Source organism: Drosophila sechellia, chromosome 2R (genome assembly GCF_004382195.2).
Source record: "Drosophila sechellia strain sech25 chromosome 2R, ASM438219v1, whole genome shotgun sequence".
Taxonomy (NCBI): domain Eukaryota; kingdom Metazoa; phylum Arthropoda; class Insecta; order Diptera; family Drosophilidae; genus Drosophila; species Drosophila sechellia.
In genome coordinates, this window is record NC_045950.1 from 5861801 (window position 1) to 5880350 (window position 18550).

At 42.9% G+C, this 18550-nt stretch overlaps 1 protein-coding gene across 2 annotated transcripts in view; it reads right to left on the reverse strand.

The window, feature by feature from the left end:
* LOC6608387 (matrix metalloproteinase-2) overlaps window positions 1-18550 on the reverse strand; it is a 71898-nt gene that overhangs the window by 26688 nt on the left and 26660 nt on the right. The window lies entirely within an intron of this gene.

Genomic DNA, 18550 nt, shown 5'->3' on the forward strand with positions numbered 1-18550 from the left:
CTTTTGTGCGACTGACACAAAAGGGTATTAAGCACCGATTGATTGATTAATTGTTCATTACTCATAGGGTTTTGTGAAGCCATTTATTAAATGCTTGTCTATAGTTAACTATGCAAATGCATTTCATGTCTCGAGATGACGAATTGAAGCTTAAGCTTCGGCTTATTATCGTTGATACTTTGATTTCGGATTTCAATTAGTGGCAAGACATAGTTAGCTACTCCCCCCACCCCCCCGAAAGTTAATTACTAAAATCTTTCTTGGATTTAGTGCAGCAAATGAGCTCCGTTGAGTTTTGTTAAATTGAAAAACTATTTTCCCAGAACTGCATTTACTCAACCATTAAACAGGAGTAGCTGCAATGGAAACTTTAACGCAATCTCGGTTCACTACTACTGGAAAATTAAATATTTTCTGCTCGGGCACCTGAGCCACCCCTTTTTTCCCAGCCCAAAACCCAATGTCATGCTATCCGGCACTCTGTGTTCGCACTCGAGCTCACCAAATTTAAACTTGATTTTCGTATTTGCTCTGGCAATTTCTTCCTGCCTCTGTGTTTTTTCGGTTGCCCATTTCGGGTGGCTACCTACATTTATGGTTAAAAGTTTCCACTTTTTTTCACCCACTATCCTCTGGATTTTGCCCCGGCTTCCCCGCTTCCCGCTACCCAGATGCATTTGAGCATTGTGTGATGGCCACTGAACAGGGAACCTGGGAACATGGAAGCCCGTAGGGAACATTTGTCCGTGGGTCTTGTGGTTGGTCCAATGTGCGTGCCGTTGGCCATTATTACACCTCTCAGTCGTTCGGAAAAGTGGGTGGGTGTCGAGTGGGTTGAGGGCGCGGTGTTGAGTGGCACGTCGAGTTGTTCCCTTGTAGTTTCGCATAAAGTGCATTTTGTTGCCATTTTTCCACGGCGCTTGGCTTATTTCGTTTGATTTTATGCGGTTACGTGAATTCATTCGAGTGGTGCCGCTTTCCGGCAAACCCAATCCCCCTGCCCTACCTTGTTTTCCCGGCTTTCCCGATTTTCCGACCAACCGCTCTCCACCGTATCTCTTGTATGAGCTTTTAACGTAAGCGATTTTTTATGTTCGTTTGTGGTTTTAATTTCAATCATTTGGATGGTGGCTCGTTCACTTGGTTAGTTTGTCGGTCGGTTAGTTGGTTTTTGCCAAAGAGTCCGGAAGTGGGCGGTATGCGCGGGGTATTAAATTGGGATCGCACTTAAAAATCAACGTTAATAATTATGCAAATGCCATCACGATGGGCGCTCAAATGCGATTAGCGTGAAACAGATGCCCTGTTTTTCTTTTGTCATTTGACACTGAACAAAAATCTTGGTTTTAATGTTTTAAATAGTATGTACATTTCATAACAGAAAATAGGTTATTTTCTCTCATGCTTTCTCTCCTAAATGTAATGTACGCTTTTTTCGACACGCGCACCCGGCTAATTGCTGTATCACTTCGGCCATGGCTTTAATGCTTTAATGGCCACTTGAGCCGCAAAAGTTGAGGTTTGTTCCGGCTACTTTTTCATCCCGCCACATCCTGCCTCCACATATGCTACAAATTAGTTATAATTAAGTCGGAGCACACGTTGCTCCAGAGTCCGGAGCACTCTACGTGCCGCCTCCAAGTGTTTTAATAAGCCGTCTCAAAAAACCCACTCCTTTTGGCCCGAAGTAACACAATTCGCGCTGCCAAGTTGCTTACTAGACACATTAAATGTAATTAGCTGCGCTAAGATTAACACAGAACTACAGTTAAGTCAGCGGGCTCTGGCCGTCGCTCCCTAATTAGTTATCTAAAGTTAGTTGGCGACACTAATGGCAGTGGCACTACAACTACAACAACAGCAACAACTACGACAGCATTAGCCTCTTCGGCTGGATTGTGTAGCATACTTTCCTGCGCGGAGCATTAGCATTTCTCCTTGGCCGCCGCGGCGTCGCAAATCATTTGCTCAAGTGCAGAAACAAGGGGTCAGTGGGGATGGCTTAGTTTTTATTTGCCATATTTTCGCCTCTCATTGTTTCAACCCCTCGATTCCCGCCCATCTGCGACCGTAAATCACTCAAAACATAATGCGCTGTAGTTAAAATATGCGCACAAAATGCGGGGAAATTTGTTGAAAGTTTTTCTTGTTGCTCGCAATTTTTATGTATATTTTTTTGCAGCGATTTCTCTCTCTTTTATATTATTTTTTGCCCTGTTTTTCGCACTGAAGTTGTGGCCTGGCTTATTGAGTTCCTAGAGCTGCTAAGGACACGTCCATAAATGTATGACTAGCGAAGAAGCCACACTGCAGCTGCAGCTGACTTTGTACTTGAACCAGTTCCTGAAAAATTGCTTGATATATGTTCTGCGCTGCGAAACTTTGGGGTATATATTTATGCCACGGATTTCGCCATAGATAGATACATACACAGAAATTTACATTTTATGCCCGACCGACATGAGGAATGAGCTCATTTATTGTTATGGCTGCAGTTCTTTGGAGCGAAATAGGAATAATAAGAGTTGTGATGAATGATGAACCTTTTTTTTCGGATTGGTCACCAAACCACGATGCTATTCCTGCAATCAACATTATCATGTGACCAATGTTTATTTAGTTCGCATTGCTTTCCTTTTTGGGCTTTTCCCACATTCGTTGGCCCCGAGGACAGTTTAAATATTTTTATTAATTTCTGTTCAACTTTCCACTCAGTCGGTCCCCTATTCATTCATTCCCGTTGTTAAACAAGGGAACAAATGTTTTCGCAGGGGCGCAGGAAAATGGAGAAAAGCGCCCAAAGGGCACAGTTTGTGCCAATTTTTAAACAATTTTTTTTTGCCGACTCCGCACGAAATGGAAAATCATAATAAATAAATCCAGTTTTTATTATTATATATTGTGGAAGCAAACAGCGCGATGTGAGGGGCTCCCATTTTGTCAGCGAGCCTTTTTATTTACTTTTCGAGGGCGGAAAGTCGAACACCCAGACTGCCAGCCAGCCCGCAGTTCCAATTTATTTTCAATGTTTCATATAATTGTAAAAAAATAAGGAGAAGTACACGTAAATTGAACATTTTAGCGGACTTTTAAGCAATGTTCAAGGTGGCGGTGGCACTCACCCCACCTGACAGAAACAACAACCTCGCTGCACTTAGAACTTCCGCACGATAAAATTAAATGACGGCTGCTGCCGCACATCCCAGTACTTCCCTGTTCCGAACAATCTATATCAAAGTGGGAACAACAAAATATACTTGATGGAAAAAATGGCACGGAATGGTAAGGAATGGTGCGAGTGGTTGGTTGGGTGGTTGAAATCACTTATGGGCGAAGTTGTTGCCCTGAAATTATGTTACCGGTAACAAGGTGAAAGCGCAAAATGAAAAATCACTTAAACAATTTGATATTTGATTTGCCTGACTCTCAGCAACCCTGCTTAAAGATTTATAGAGTTTTTGCGCTCCGCAGTTCATAAATACGCGCATAAAAGTCGCTTGATTTTGGATTTTGCCACTCGCGTCCTAGGCGCTTTTCCTTTTGGCCTGCTCTGAATTATGGCCATAACAAATCTTCGCCCCAGTTACGGCCAACGTCACGTAGCAACAGCCATGAGTGCGAAAAGCGGGCGAAATGCGGCGGGCACGAGGATCGGGAACCTAGACTTTTTTGATAAAGGCATAATTTATTTGAACAATCGACAAAACGCTTTTGTCAATAAAGCCAGATAAATATCTGGCATTGTAGCAGCTTTATGGTCGTTTTTTCGTCATTCCCCATTTTTTCCGCTCTTTGTTTTGCGGTTGCGTGACAATGGCCAAAGGAGTGGGAGCAGTGGCCAAGTGGGCCTGAGATAGGTCGGCCTGGCACTCGAAAGCGGTTTATAGTCGCTACAGTGAACTATAAATATAACGCACTCTGCATGCCAACTATCAGCTAGGATCGTGTGTGCTTTATTAGTACAGCATTACGCAGAGATTTCTCTATTAGCGTGTGACAGTTGAATTAAGTCCTTTGGCCATATTTCCAACAATTTGTTTAATTTTTAGCAGTTTCTTTAATCATGACTGTAATTTAATTTGAACAGTTTAAGTAGATATTAAAAATTTGCTTGCCATTTTCCGGTATTTAGGAGCCCACTTACAGCATTTCAGTTATACGCATTCATTACTTTTTTTATATCTGCCTCCCTGGTTGCATAATATTGTCAATGGTTAATTGAAATGTTGAGCCATTTATAAATAAAAGGTCAGTTTTAATGAACAAATTGGTTTAATTACTTTTGGGGAAAGTGCACTGCAAGTCAATGAATAAATAGCATTGCTTGTCTGCCTACGAGCGATGTGAAAAATACAACTATCCTGGCCATCGCATATAAAATGGTGACATTTATATACATATATACTATATATATATTACACCTATGGGGATATGTTTGTTTCTGCATATGTTAAACAAGAGGATTTATGAGAGTATAACAAAAACACAGAAAGCAGAGCAAAACACGTCGCACTATTTTGCATTTTTTTTGCCTCGTCTTTAACGTGACGTGTCAGCCTGGGGGCGTCTGACTCGCCCAAAGGATCTCGAGTCAGCCCCATCCTCGCAAGAACCCAACTCACTTGGCAGGCAAACATTATCGCCTACGTGAGCTGGAAGCCCAAGTGAAACAGCCAGCTGGCGTCGCAGCTCGCCACGTGTGCGGCGGGCGGCCAGTACGGAGTGTATGAAGAAAGTATCTGTATCTGTGTATCTGTATCTGAACCCGGGGACCTGGCTTTCGTCAATTTGTTAAGCATTCACACGTTGCACTGATAATTTTATTTAATTTTTATTTGATGCTACAAATTATATGTTGATAACGCTGCCATGCTCCACTTAAATTATAATTCTATTTGGGTCCTTTTTCGGGCTGCCAGCCACCCTTATCTGTTCCCTTTGACTCCCTTTTACTGGCAGCTTCAAATTATTATTTTATCGCTTTTGGCAAACATTTGTAAGCATTTTAATTACATTAGAAAGCGAACACTTGAAACTTTGTCAACCGGCAAACGGCAAGCGCAAAAACTTACCGCAGAAAGCACAAAAATAAACGCCAAGAAATTACAGCGAGTCGAGTCGAGTGGCAAAGACTAAAGACCAAGTGCAGCCGAAATGGAGCAAGACTTCTGCAGCGGAAAACTGTCGCCTTGGCCATAACGACAGCATGTTGCGAGCCCCTCGCTCGCCCCGCGCTTTTCCGCTGCCAAATGGAAAGATGAGAGGCAGCGGAAAATGGCGCCCTTTTTTGCTATTCGACATTTGCCCACTTTATGTGCTCCCATCAATAGATACATACCTGCAATGAGACGGAAAGAGAGGAAATATTATTAATAAAGGCGTGCAAGTTTCATTCGAAGAAGTTAGCCCATTTAGTTGGTTAATTGGCATTGCCCTAAAAGATATTGGCCAAGAAATAGCCATGACCTGAGCGTTACGTAACTCGGTGGGAAATATTATAGAAGAAATCATGAAGGCTAAAAAAACTGCTTGTATCTATAGATATTTTATTTGTATTGATTTAGTTTCTTATAAGTTTGATAAACAGCTCTCAAGATGCATTCATCTTTAAAAGTGCATGGATTTATTTGTCTTTACTCCACTCTTTATGTTCATAAATTGCACGCTAGCCAACATATATGCTTTTACATTTAATGAAGTTATGTATATAGTCTCTTAAAATTTAGACAGTTCGATTTGGATAGCAACAAAGTTAAATGGCAAAACACGAAAAATGTAATTTGAAAACTTTTTGCCGGCGTTTTGTTTCTGGCCAAAAACGCTTGGATGGTCAGTGGCGTCCTTTTTGTCCGACGGCCCCTCCCCCTTTCCGATTTCCGCCCACGCTGATCAAACTGTGCGTGTTTCATCAGTCAGCACTTCTTGGCAGGGGGGTCTGTGTACATAGGCGTGCACGTGGAGGTGTGAGGAGGGGTCGACGGCGACACCGCGACAGCAAACAAAATGCTCGCACATGAAAAACGCTCCCTTTGCTGGCAAAATGGTCAGACAACCACGCCCAGGGGCTGGTTGGGTTAACTGCTGTTATCCTGCTGCCCCAGGACTCCCGGTCGGCATGTTTGCGTGTCCAACTTTTTACACACAGACCTTCGCGCATATTGATCCGGACAGGCTCAATCTGCGTCAATCTAATTCAATACGATTTCCGGGGAAAAAGCAAAGTGCAGAGCTCATTACATATGAATAATTACGATTCAATTGCCATAGCTCATGTCTCAATATTAATGGTATTACGAGGGGTAATAATTAATAACTTTCGGTTCAATTTGGTGGGTCATTAACAAAAAATGCCTAGGAAAACCAATACATGGCTGCAAGGTAACTTTGACAAAATAAGATTTAAGTAAAAGTGATAATAGTTATTATAGATAAAGATAAAGCATAGACTTGCGTCATCACAAGTACTGAAAAACTCAATATCTTTGGACCTCAATCTTTTGTTTTATGCTTATTGCAAATGCAGATCATGAGTAAATTGCGACAGTTTGTATCTTTTTGTGCGGTAGAAATCCCAGCCATTTATAAATTTATGCAGACTAAACACGATTCCCAGAGGATGACGCTCTCCCCGGGCAATTTCCCCAGCCAAATAGCCAAGTCGGGAGTCAAGTGCAATTATAATAACTAACTGCAGACGGTCGAGATCTAAAGCTCAATGAATGCGAATGCAAAGCCAGAAACACAGATACATATACAGATACAGACACAAAGATGGAGCTGCAGATGGAGATGTGCGACCGAAACTTGTGTGCAATTGTGTTGTCTTAATTGCTGGCTCGGACTGACATGGACTGCGACAAAAGCGGGCCAACAATCCGCAATCCAGATTCTAGACAAATGGAACAGGAAATAATGGGTGGCGAGAAATGGAGAAATGGGAGCTGAACCGAATGGTACGAAACGAAAACTAAATCTAACGCTGCATCTGAAGTTGGGCAGGCGAACTGCCTGGCTGGCTGGCTGGCTCTGGATGACTTGCGAAAATAAAATTAATTTAAAAGTTTTAAACAAGTTTTCCATTATATGGCAGCACGTCGGGATCGGAATCCGGATCGGGAAAGGCAGCTTTGCCTGCGCCGAGTAGTTAGAAACATTAAAAGTTATGCCACGCCGTTGTTTCTCCTGCCGCTGTTCACATTTCTGATTTCTGAGCATAATTTTTCGGATTTCGTCGCCGTGCTTTTAGCGATTCCTCAACTGCCTTTGGCATTTTGGCCATTTAATTATGTTTATTGTATTTTAAATGTCGCAAAAAGAGGGTTGCTTCGCTCGCATTCAGCGCAGCATGAAACGCCGGAAATGGCCTACGCATTTCACCTGTTTTAAAGCCATATGCTGCTTCCGCTTTTCTTTTGCTATGTGCGTAATAAATAAATTATCAGCCCGCTGTCCTCTAATTAAATTGCATCCGTTAATGGACGAAGAGCTCTCTAAAACATTGTTGCGCAATAAAACAAACCAAAATATGTTGACATAAAAGCCCATTGAGAGTGACGCAAAAAAATGCAAACAGCAAAAAGCCAATAGCAAATCCATTTACAAATACACGCCAACTAACTTAATTAAAAATTTATGACCAAAATAAAGTGAACAAAATGCGCGCTATCATTTGAGTATTTAAAAGTTATTGGTGGTCAATATGAATATAAATGACCCTGGAGATTAAATAGTTTTGTGAATAGCAATCGAAGAACTGCGACAAATTCAACTAATTATGAGAATCGTAATCGATTGATAAACCCATTTAGTAATTCTGATAAGGTTATACCTTCTTAAAAATCAAATGCAGCGATTCTATCTATCGCTTACACATTTTTCAATGATTTAACAGATTTTTGCAATCAAATAATGATTGATTGTGCACCGGGATTAAAACACGTTCTAAAAGTTACCTTGGAAATCCCTTAGTCTAACCCAAGCGAGAAAGGAGTGCTGGCAATATTCTTGAATCCATTTGTTCGAGGATTTGAGAGTCGACATTATTGTTTTGTTTTACAACGATGGTGGTAACAATTTCGCCTCATCCGACAAGATTGTTAAGCCGCCAGCAGAATGCCGTCACTTAACTTCATTACGGTTGATGCCCAAGTCCATGAAAAGCCGGTGGGGTGGGAGATGGGTGGTCTGGGTAAATGGGTAAAAGGAAAATGGGTAATGCTAGGAAAAGCGGGCGAGGAAAAGGCTAAGCATTATGGCGTGCGTAATGCCAAAGTAGAAATGAGCGCACGTTAGCGCAAAACGTGCTAAAATTTAATGTTTCAGGTTCCGTTCAAATAATGTAAGCGAGCGCAAAATGAATGATAAACGAGCACACGTCAAATTCTTCGCCAACCCGAAGACGCCATCGTTGGGTTAAGGGCAAGGACTAAAGACTGAGGACTAAGGACGCAGGACCTCGAACCGAGAAGCCGTCTCAGCTGCCAGGGCAGCCCCGCCACTGGTTATATAAATGGAGCATGAAAAAGCCAAAATAACAAAACGAAGAAGTGAGTTGCACGTTTACTGTGGGATGTGGCATTCCCCAGTTCCTTTTTTTTGTTTATTTTTTTTTTTATTTTTGCCCCTCATTTTATCCCCTGTCTGTGGGCATTGTTTGCGTTCGGTAAACATTTGCAGCGTTTTTAGCCATCCGCCGTGTTTTCTTGCTAAATTAGAATTATTGAAATTTCGTTTAAGCCATAGCTTCAGTTTGGATTGACATCCGAGTCAGCTGTTTTAATGGGGCTTACGCTTGAATAATAAATTGAAGCAAACGCTCCCTTGAACCATTAAATACTAGTAAGTATATACTCGTATATACATTTAGCCAAAAAGGTGCGAAAAAGGCTTCCTCGACCAGCTGGCTGGAATAAGCCGAACGGAATGTACGGTGGCTTTATTATTCCCCGCATATGCCAGTCTCGGCCAGGAATTCGAAAACGGAATCGCGTCTAGAATTGTCGTCCTTCTAGCCAGGATTTTTGGCTCTTTTTTGGTCCTGCATTTTTTGCTGCCTGCATATTTGACTGTTGACAGCTGTCTGGCCGAGGCTCATGACTCGGAGCGGGTTTGCCCCGGCCCTCAAAATGATGGTAAAAACTTTTTGGCATGTCTACGCTTTTTTCCACGAGGCAGCATCGCGACTTTTGCCTTTCGCACCACATATGTTTGCATAAAATCCAACTGTGGTATCAGCAAAAGCGTCAAAACGAAAGATAAATTTCGCACACGCGCGGAAATCACTGAATAAGAAAGTTGCAATCAAAAATGGGATTTCATAAAGAGATACATGTGCTGGTAAAATGGATGCACAAATTCGAGAGTTTTTGGAAAGTTTGTTGATTAAACACAACTATTAATTAAGTGTTTGCTAAAAGTACAAATTACTCTTGCACCATATACATTCAGACGAATTTTCAATTACCCTTTAAATCACGTAGCTTTAAGTATTAATTACCAAATATAATTGTAGTCCCGTGCCATCGACAAATTAATTGATATAAAGCACTGGCACATGCCGTCCGATAAATCAACATTGTTAATAGCCAATTTTAATAGTTTTGGAACGTCATAAATATAACTCGAACAATTTTCGTTATGTATCGTATTAATGTACGTACTTGCAACTATGCCGAAATGATTTATAACGTCGGTGGCCGATAGTCCACCATAATAAAGTTCATCATTCACGTATTCGTATGTATATGCGAATGTAATCGATCAATTAAGGCTGGTGTTTCATTTCATTAAGCCCAGCACTGCGGCGCTATATAACAATTAAGCCACCACCAGCAGCCAATCAACGGTTAACTCTTGTTTTAACCAAACCGAACCGAACCCAATCCAATCTGGTCAGGTTGGCCAGACATCGGTCATCCCATCAGCAGGCCAATGGCAATGAAGACAAAACATTGCTGCTATCATCTCTGCCCAGTCGGCAGACTGACCGCCCCCTGCCCCCCGCCCCATTCAAGTTCCCATTCCTCGGGGGGGATAATTTTTCATTTTCATCCCGACACCTTTTTCAATTTCAGCAATACAAATGTTTGAATTTGTGCCGCTTGACTGACTTGACTGGCGACCCAAAAGTCTGGCTCTGGGATCAAACCTCATGCTCATCCTCCACCTCGTCCTCCTGTTTCTAGCCCCTCCCCCCCGGGGTGAATGCAATAAAATTTCAATATGCAGCTGGTAAAAGTCATTTGGGCATCGGACCAGGTGGGTCCGGGTTCAGATTTTTGTTGCACTGAGCAAAGTGATAGCATTCAAACGTATTTGAGAACTATGAGATATTTTCTATGTTCTTTTAAAGATCTATTAATATAATAACTAGTATTATCTAGTTCTGGTAATTGAACACTTCATTATCATTACTTAATCCAGTATAGATTGAAAAGTTTTTCTCCAAGTGCGTAACTGTTTTTTGGAACTCATTTGTTGTTGGTCGAGAGTGTGACATCCAACGAAAGTGCAAAGTGGGATGGAGGGGGTGGAGGGTGAGGCGGACTCGAGTCGAGTGCAGCCTGGAGCGTTGGCTTAGCAATCAATATGGAGCAGCCACTTGTTTGGCTTTCTTAGCCCGGCCAAGACTTCAGGCAAAGTGGATCCGGAGGTACAGAGCCCTCAAGTGACCCCGTCCCCCGGGTGCGAGGTCACTCTTTCCATATCTCGTTTGTGTTTTTTGAGACTAGACTGGCTTTCTTTTTTTCGGAGCAGAGCGAAAGAAAAGCAATATTGCAGTTTTTGGCTCAAGTTGCCGCTTCCTCTTGCTATTTATAACTTTTCCCTTGCGCGTTCAGAAATATCAATTGAACACGTTTCCACACACACAATACAGGACGAATTCCGCCGCAAGTTGTCGAGCTTAGAGTGCACTTGAGTTGAAAGTACGGCAGATAGAGGAGATACGGGGACTGAAACGCCGTTGACAGCGGAAGTTTTTTGTTTCTCCGATTTTTTCCAACTCAGCTCCTGGTGGTCCCCCATTTCGTATTTAGTTACAACGCCCGGTCATGCCTTTGTTACAGTTTGCTTAATTGCAACGTTTTGTAACATAATTGCGGCACTGCTGTATCCGCCAGATACGTTCTGTTCCCGCTCCTGCAGTTGCTGCTCCTGCTGCTGCAGCATCCTTTTGTCCGCCTCAAGTGGCATTTTAACCATCCCTTCTCCGGCGATTGCAGATTGCGCACATTTTCAGTTCGGTTCGAAATTCGAATCCAACAATGGCCCATTGATTGGCCGGAGAACACGTACGACAGGTTCATTAAAAACGCGCTGCCTGCAAGTAGGCAGTGCGAAACACTTTCGAGGCTTACAAATCATAATTAGCGCTGCGGACCCTGCATAATTAACGCTATCAGCGAGCAAACACATTATAATGTACGATTATTATCAATGGGGGCGATGGGGGCGGGCGTTTGGTTTTTGCCACTTCCCCATCCGCACGGGGTGGCAAAAGCCCACTTAGTATGCCAGACAGGCAGACGCAGTCTCCGGCCTTAGGCAGCTGCCAATAAAAATACAGCCCGTACACACCACCCCCACATCCTTGGGCTCTCAGCGAGGAGGGCGATGTGCTCGCTCGCTTGTTTGCCGTTTTTTGGTTAGGTTGGCATATGCAAATGACTTTGGCGCCTGGTGCGTCATTATGCGTGTCTGCCGCCCCCGCCCACTCCGCTCCGAGCACTGGATCCTTCAGCCTCTGATGGTGCACTGCACAAAAAGTTGCATAACTTAATTAGGGGAACCTCGGGCTGAAAACAGCACATTCACTAAAGCCTGTCTGTCAAATCAAGTTTTCTTTACATTGAAAAGTTGTATACTTTCAGGAATTTCTAATATAATCTAACTTTGTACTTTCGAGTAAGCCACAATGAATAGAAAGTATCGAATACATTGATTTTCTCTCACTGCATGTGACTGTGGCCAAATGAAGGTAATGGCGTCAAATTCAAATCGCGTCTCATATGTTTTACTTTTGTGCGCTAATTTTATGATCATTTTGGCACGGCAACCGGGGCAGGACGTGTGGCTCTGTCAACCCGGGAACATCTTCCTTCCCCCAACCGAACCCCAACCATTTAGCGTGTCACGTGTAATTTGCAGCGACCTTTTCCACCCACGCACCAGGCACCACCCACAAAGGACCTCCCACCACCCACCGCCCCCAATGCCAATGTGCTAACGACCAATTTGGGCCCTAAAATATCTTGCCCCGAGCCATTATTGTTTTTTATGCTGCCGTATCACTGTATTGTGAATATTAAATTAAATGTATTTTAAAGTGAGTTCAGGTTTCTCGTGCTGAATAAAAATATCGTGTACTTGATGCAGGAATTCCGTGCTGGTAATTTTAATTTGTACATATTTGATATTCTTGCCGCAACGCCAGGAATTTTGTTCATTTTTCAACGGCAGAAACAAAAACCCATAATGATCGATCATAGATACCGCAAAAATCATAAGCCCAATTGCAAAACCATCCAAGTTGAATAAACTGCATTGTTGGTTGGTAAAGTGGTTGGCATTTTTCGCATCCAATCAATTTCGAACTGCCAATGAAACTATGATGCGAATCTCCTGGGCAGCTGGCCAAGTTCATTGTGCAAAATCCACTTTGTTGCACAACATTGGAGCCTGGTGAAGTTGGCTTCATTAGTTATGTAAAATTCCATGTGTTGGCGAAAAAATTAATTATTGAGTTCGCATGCCAAGAGAACTCGGCCTTTCGCATGTGGTTTGTTTTAAATAGCGCGACAGTTTCTCGAAACAAAAGCCAGGCACTCGAGGTCCTGGAACTTAGACAGGGCCGAAAACACTCGACAAAAACGCTACAATTGCTGACTAAAAGATGAAATTCTACATTTTTAATGCGCCTCACCTGACACGCCAGTCGCCTGTGTCAAGTCGGGCCAGCCACTTCAGCAGGACGACACATATAAGGACGACGAGTGTACAAATATATATATATATATGTAAAATATGTATATGCATGCGCAAAACAATGCAGAAAGGATTCCGTTGATGAGGTGGGTTTTCCGAGGTGGGAAGGAGACCGAGAAGGACTCTGCGCGGCTTGTTAATTTCAAGTGGCATGTTAACTTTCTGACATTAAGTTGGCATTTCATGTCAACTATGCAGCCGTTGTTGAGTGCCACCCCGAATCCCCAAACCCCCGACTCCTGCGCCGTATCCTTGCCACTCAACCTATCTCTTTGGCCGTGTGTGTCACATGCGGAAAACGGTGTTTAGCAAAATGCCATCATTATGTTAATTATAAATGCAACCGACTACGGCCTGGCCCAAAAGAAGGGGTGTGGCCGGGGGGCGGGACAAAGAGCCAGTGCATGCGCCTCTGCGGCAGTTACACTTCCGTTTCCGGCGCCAAAGCGGAAGTGCTAAAACGTTGCGTTTTTGCCAACTCCGCCCTTTCCTTAATAGCCAGGCATTATCTTTTATTCTGCAGATGTGTGCAATTATCGGGTAGTGATATGAGCACTTTGGCTGCCAGTAAACTACTTATGTACATGGTGTATTGCTGCAAGATACAAGTTCTACGGTCTTTCCCTCGATTTGCGTATGAGCCTCGCATTGAAGTTCGGCCACATGACGTGACACTTTCAGTTGATCTCAATTAAGTCCGCGCATAAACAACCTCGATGACTCGCATCGCTCCCTCTGCTCTAACAGTCTACCTCTCCCTGTCGCTCTAGATTTTCTCGTGGTCGTGATGCAAATTTTATTTGATTGCTGTCAGCGAGAAAATATTCAATTTGTTTTCGGCCCTGCTTCTATTTTTATTTCGATCTATTACAACATGGCATTTTTAATTTAAGCTCTAACGAAACAATGCAAAACGCTCGGGAAATCGCATATTCTGTATACTTTTTTTTTTTTTTGCATGTCACGCAGAATATTTAGATCAGATTGCAAGAATCCTATGAATCTATGATAACGTCTTTCCCAAGTTTATGTTACTTTTTCGTGATCAACCAACAACAGCGCAGAAATCACTAAATCAAAATAGTTAAAAAATGTGTAGGAACATAAATTCTCTCCGTTTGATTTATCCAACTTAACCAAAACAAATTCAGTTGATAAATGAGCTAATTATGTTGTCATTGCCCCGGCGAGAAAAAGATGGCTATTGCGATGGGTGGAAAATGCTCACCACTTCGCCGAACGCAAATTTACTGAAAACAAGGGAAACTTTTGTGGCCCAGCGGGAAACGAGACGCTGCAAATTATGTATACTTTCATCATCCGATGGGAAACCTAAGTTGGCGTCCATAAGCCCCCATCCTGGACCAAACTCATCATCCAGTCCGATTCCATTCCACCAGAGGCAGCTGCTTAACCGCACTAACTTTTTGGCATATCTCTCATAATCTGTGTCTGTCAACGCCTCGGACTCCACTTCCACTTTAACCTCGTGCTGCCGCCATTGCCCTTGGTCGCACCCATTATCCTTCTCGGACTATCCAAGCGAAATCTCATTAAAAACGTCCTTGCAGCCATGGGCATAAATCTGAAAATTAAAGCTCACAAATCGGCGGGAATTCAAGGAGAAAAGCGAATCCCGATTCGTGTCGAGAAAAACTTCACCCCAGGGGCAGTTGTGCGGCTATAAGGTGGCGATTCCTTGAATTTATGGCCCTCCGCCATGTCCAGGACCCAGGCACTGTTCTCTCACCCGGTGCCGGCATAAAAACCCATTTAAAAAGCAATTATTTTGCGTTGATTCAATATGGCGGTGTTTGATGGATGCCAGGCGAGCAGCATCATCAGTGGCAGAACGGCCCCATATTCCGCGGCATCCAGCTGGGTGGTCAGGTAAAAAATGCCAACTGGCCTCCACTCATTTTTCTGCGGTTGCCCAGAGACTTTTGCATTCAGGAAAATGTGTTGCAAAATCAAGAGGATACCGCACACAGAACCGAATTGACACATTTAATAAAGCTTCTTAAAAACGGGGAACAGCAGACTAGTACTTGTACTATCTTAACTGGGTTTAAAATAACTTGGTTTTATTATTTATGAACAGAATTTTCGTTTTGAGTTATAAGCTCTCAAATGCAACAAATTAAATGTTTAAAATAGTAAGTACGTACATAAAATACAAACTCAGCGTCCTTTTACCAAAGGAAATGTATTTCACCACGTTTCTTGGACATGAGTTTTGAAATTTTATGGCTACCGTTCGGTGCGCACCCACTGTACCATAGTTGCCACTGCAGTTGGCTCAGCTCAGTTTTCCTCTTTATGACGGGGCCAGCTGCAGGATGCTTCGAGTCCTGCCACTGGAGCCCCCTGCAGCCTCAGCAGAAATCTGCATCTGTCTGTGTCAGAGTCGCTGTCCTGGGGAGGAAGTGCGGGTAAGGGAGTGGGCATGGGTGTGCTCTATCAACACTTTGCGCCTTAGTGCATGCAATGCATAAAACAGTGTGTCCTAGCTGCGTGCCCTGGCTCAGCTATTGGGCCCTGAATCTTTGGTGGTCTTGCAACCGGAGTCCAGAGTCCGGAGCCCCAAGTATGGAGCCCGGAGAACGGAGTCCGTGCCTATCTGGAAATTGTGCTGACAGGCAACAGGCAACAGGCAACATGTTGGCCAACCGCCAACTCGGTCAACAGTTCGATGACGTATGCAGACTGCAGCCGAAAGTGTCCTGCATTACTCCCTGTCCGCATCCTGCTGCTCGGCCAAGGAAAAACTACGTGCGCAACATAAAAAAAGAAATAACCGAGAAAAATTGTCGCATATGAGCGGGCAGGAATTTTTGACCGCACATCAAAATTTAAATTAAACAGCATGCCGGATTAAAGGTTTAACTGCTAAATAAATGAAAATATTCGGACAGTTTGTTCAGAATTTTCATAAGCTGCGCCTTGTCATTCAACTAATTGGGGCTTAGTTATTAATTGGCAACAGTCAAAGTCAATAATTTAATTACACAAAGCCTTTAATGCGCTAAACGTCTTAAGATAATTGCTACATCGTTGCCATTTTCTTTCACAATTAACGCCACCTTACTCGGGTGGTCCCTTCTTAAAACCAGAATCCCCTTAACTTTCCATTGCTATATATATCATTCTGGCAATTTGTGTTTTCCCCAACTTGTTCACTGTCGATAACAATGGATCATCTCGAACCTGAAGCCATAATCTTTACAGCACTTCCCCGCCCCATAATCCTTCATTAGGAGCCTGTACTTTACACTCCAGTTCACACAGCATCCTTCCAACCCATTTGTAGGCGAAACATATTTCAATTTCCTTCGGCTACTGCCTACTGCCTCCTGCCGCATCCTGCCAATTTATTGGGGCCTCATTGTTTTTCTGCCGCCTGCGACAAACCCTAAAATGTCTGAAAACATTTAGGCCGCATTTCATTTCATTACGTTTTTATCTTTTTTCGGCTCTAATTTCATTTTGTGCATATTTTGGTCCTGGGCCTGGTCGCTATCCTTTCTTTTAGGGGCTTAATTAATTCCCCCAAAAATATTTATAACTTTGGGACCAATACGGCTGCTGCTGACTACTGAAACATATTTTAATTTATATTTCTTGGAGTGTGTGCGGCTTGTCAATGGCTGGGAATCTAAGAAATTTATGCATGACTGCAACAGGGTCAAGTTGCAAAGCCCTTAGCCTTTAATGCCACCCAGCTGCCGGGAAAGTCGGGAAAGCTGGGAAAACAAAACTGACTCGTACTGAAGCTGAAACTGAAGGAACTTTTAGTCCTATTCCAAGGGGTTGCGGATGGATCCAACTCCCCAGATAAGCAGATTTATGAGCTAAACACCGAAACTCAAATAACTGGAGACACAATTCGGTTTTTCGGTTTTCGTATTGGATCCGGGTTCTCCAGCATCGAGGATGGGGGGTCATGAAAGCGCGCCCGGAAGCGTGAAAGCCAGATAAAAGCACACACACCCAGAAATATGCGAGCGGAAGATTTATGAGCGGGCAGGACAGGACAGCACAGAGCAGGACAGGACACACAAGGATGTGAGTGGCGTGGCCCGATGATGGGCAGCAGAATGTCACAGGAAGTGCGAAGCGGGCAACTATTGACATGTCCTTTCCCCCGGAACAAAAAAAAAAAAGAAAAAACCGAACCGCCCTTCCATGTCCACCGCAGTATACTGGGTAACGCCAGACGTGCGTATAACTTTACAGTTGTGGTCAGGATCGGACGGGGCTGAGGAGCCGAAGGAGCTGCACAGACATTCTCATTCCCAGGTAGGTAGGTAGGTGTCAATTTCTTTTTCATTAAGTTGCTTCTGCTTGACTTGCTCCTGACCAGGGGTTCTCTTAATTTGCGTCACTTTGCTTGGACGGCGGGTCTCAAATTTCAAAAAACAAAAAAAAAAGTAAAAAAAAAACAGCAAGAAAATCAGCCAGCAACTAAAAATGAGGGAACAACTGCAAAACGGCTGCTCTTTTGTAAAAGAAGAAGCGGGAGCAAAATCGGCAGAAGCCCTACTTACGTTTCGTCTTCATTTTGCATTAATTAATACTTATTACAAAAAAATATACGTATACATAGTAGAGCCAGAAAAGGTAAAAGGGAGCAAAAGGGCAGCGAGATTCCTTGGTCTTCATTTTTGGGTTTTGGGTCCGATGCCCGAGTTTTGGGGCTTTGGGGCTAGGTAAAATTTTAATCACTTCCTTTGGCGGCTACATTTTGGTTTCAGTTTCTTGCTGTTGCTTAAGTTGGTTGAGTCCCTCGTTTTGTTTTTTTTTTTGGGGTTCCTGGGGCTGGGAGGTGGTAATTTGAGTCTGTTAACATTTTTCTGGCCAGGATGGGAATTTTCTTTGTGGCTGCGCCTAACCTAGCTAGGGACTTAATTAAAACTAATTCCATTTAAATATAATATGGAACATTTTGCGCCAGCGACAAACGATTTTCACATCCTTTCTGTTTAATTGAATTTTTAGGCAGTCTTTGTCTTTCACGCAAATCTACAAAAGATTGTAAGTCTCGGGGCGAATGGCCAAAAGGCAGGGGTGAGTTGACTTTTTGGCTTAAAATCTTTTGGTTTTGTTTGTGGCGAGTTGGCATAAACAAAGCCAGAGGTTTAAACAGAGCGGGGGACTTGAAAGCAAAGTTTGCTCGCTAAATTGGCACATTCATAGGATACTGTATATTTTGTGAGTGATTTACATTATTATTATCAGCCTTTTTATTAGAATGCAGTGGCATTAATAGATCTCATTTGAATGATAAGCTAGAAACTTGCGTTAATTTTAAATATTTCAAATTATTGCATATATATCGCAACTTTTTATTAATTGCAAAGATAAAATCTGGGTGATTGATACATGAACAATGTTTCCATTAATTAGATATTTGGACTAGATAAAAAGCGGTACTAAAAAATTCCTCATTAAAAGAGTCATTTTAATTAAATTCTCTTACCTTTTGCCAATCGCTTAGACACAACAATAAGCATATATTTGTATTAAGTATCAAAAGCGTATTATGAATGCAAATCAGCGGTATGGA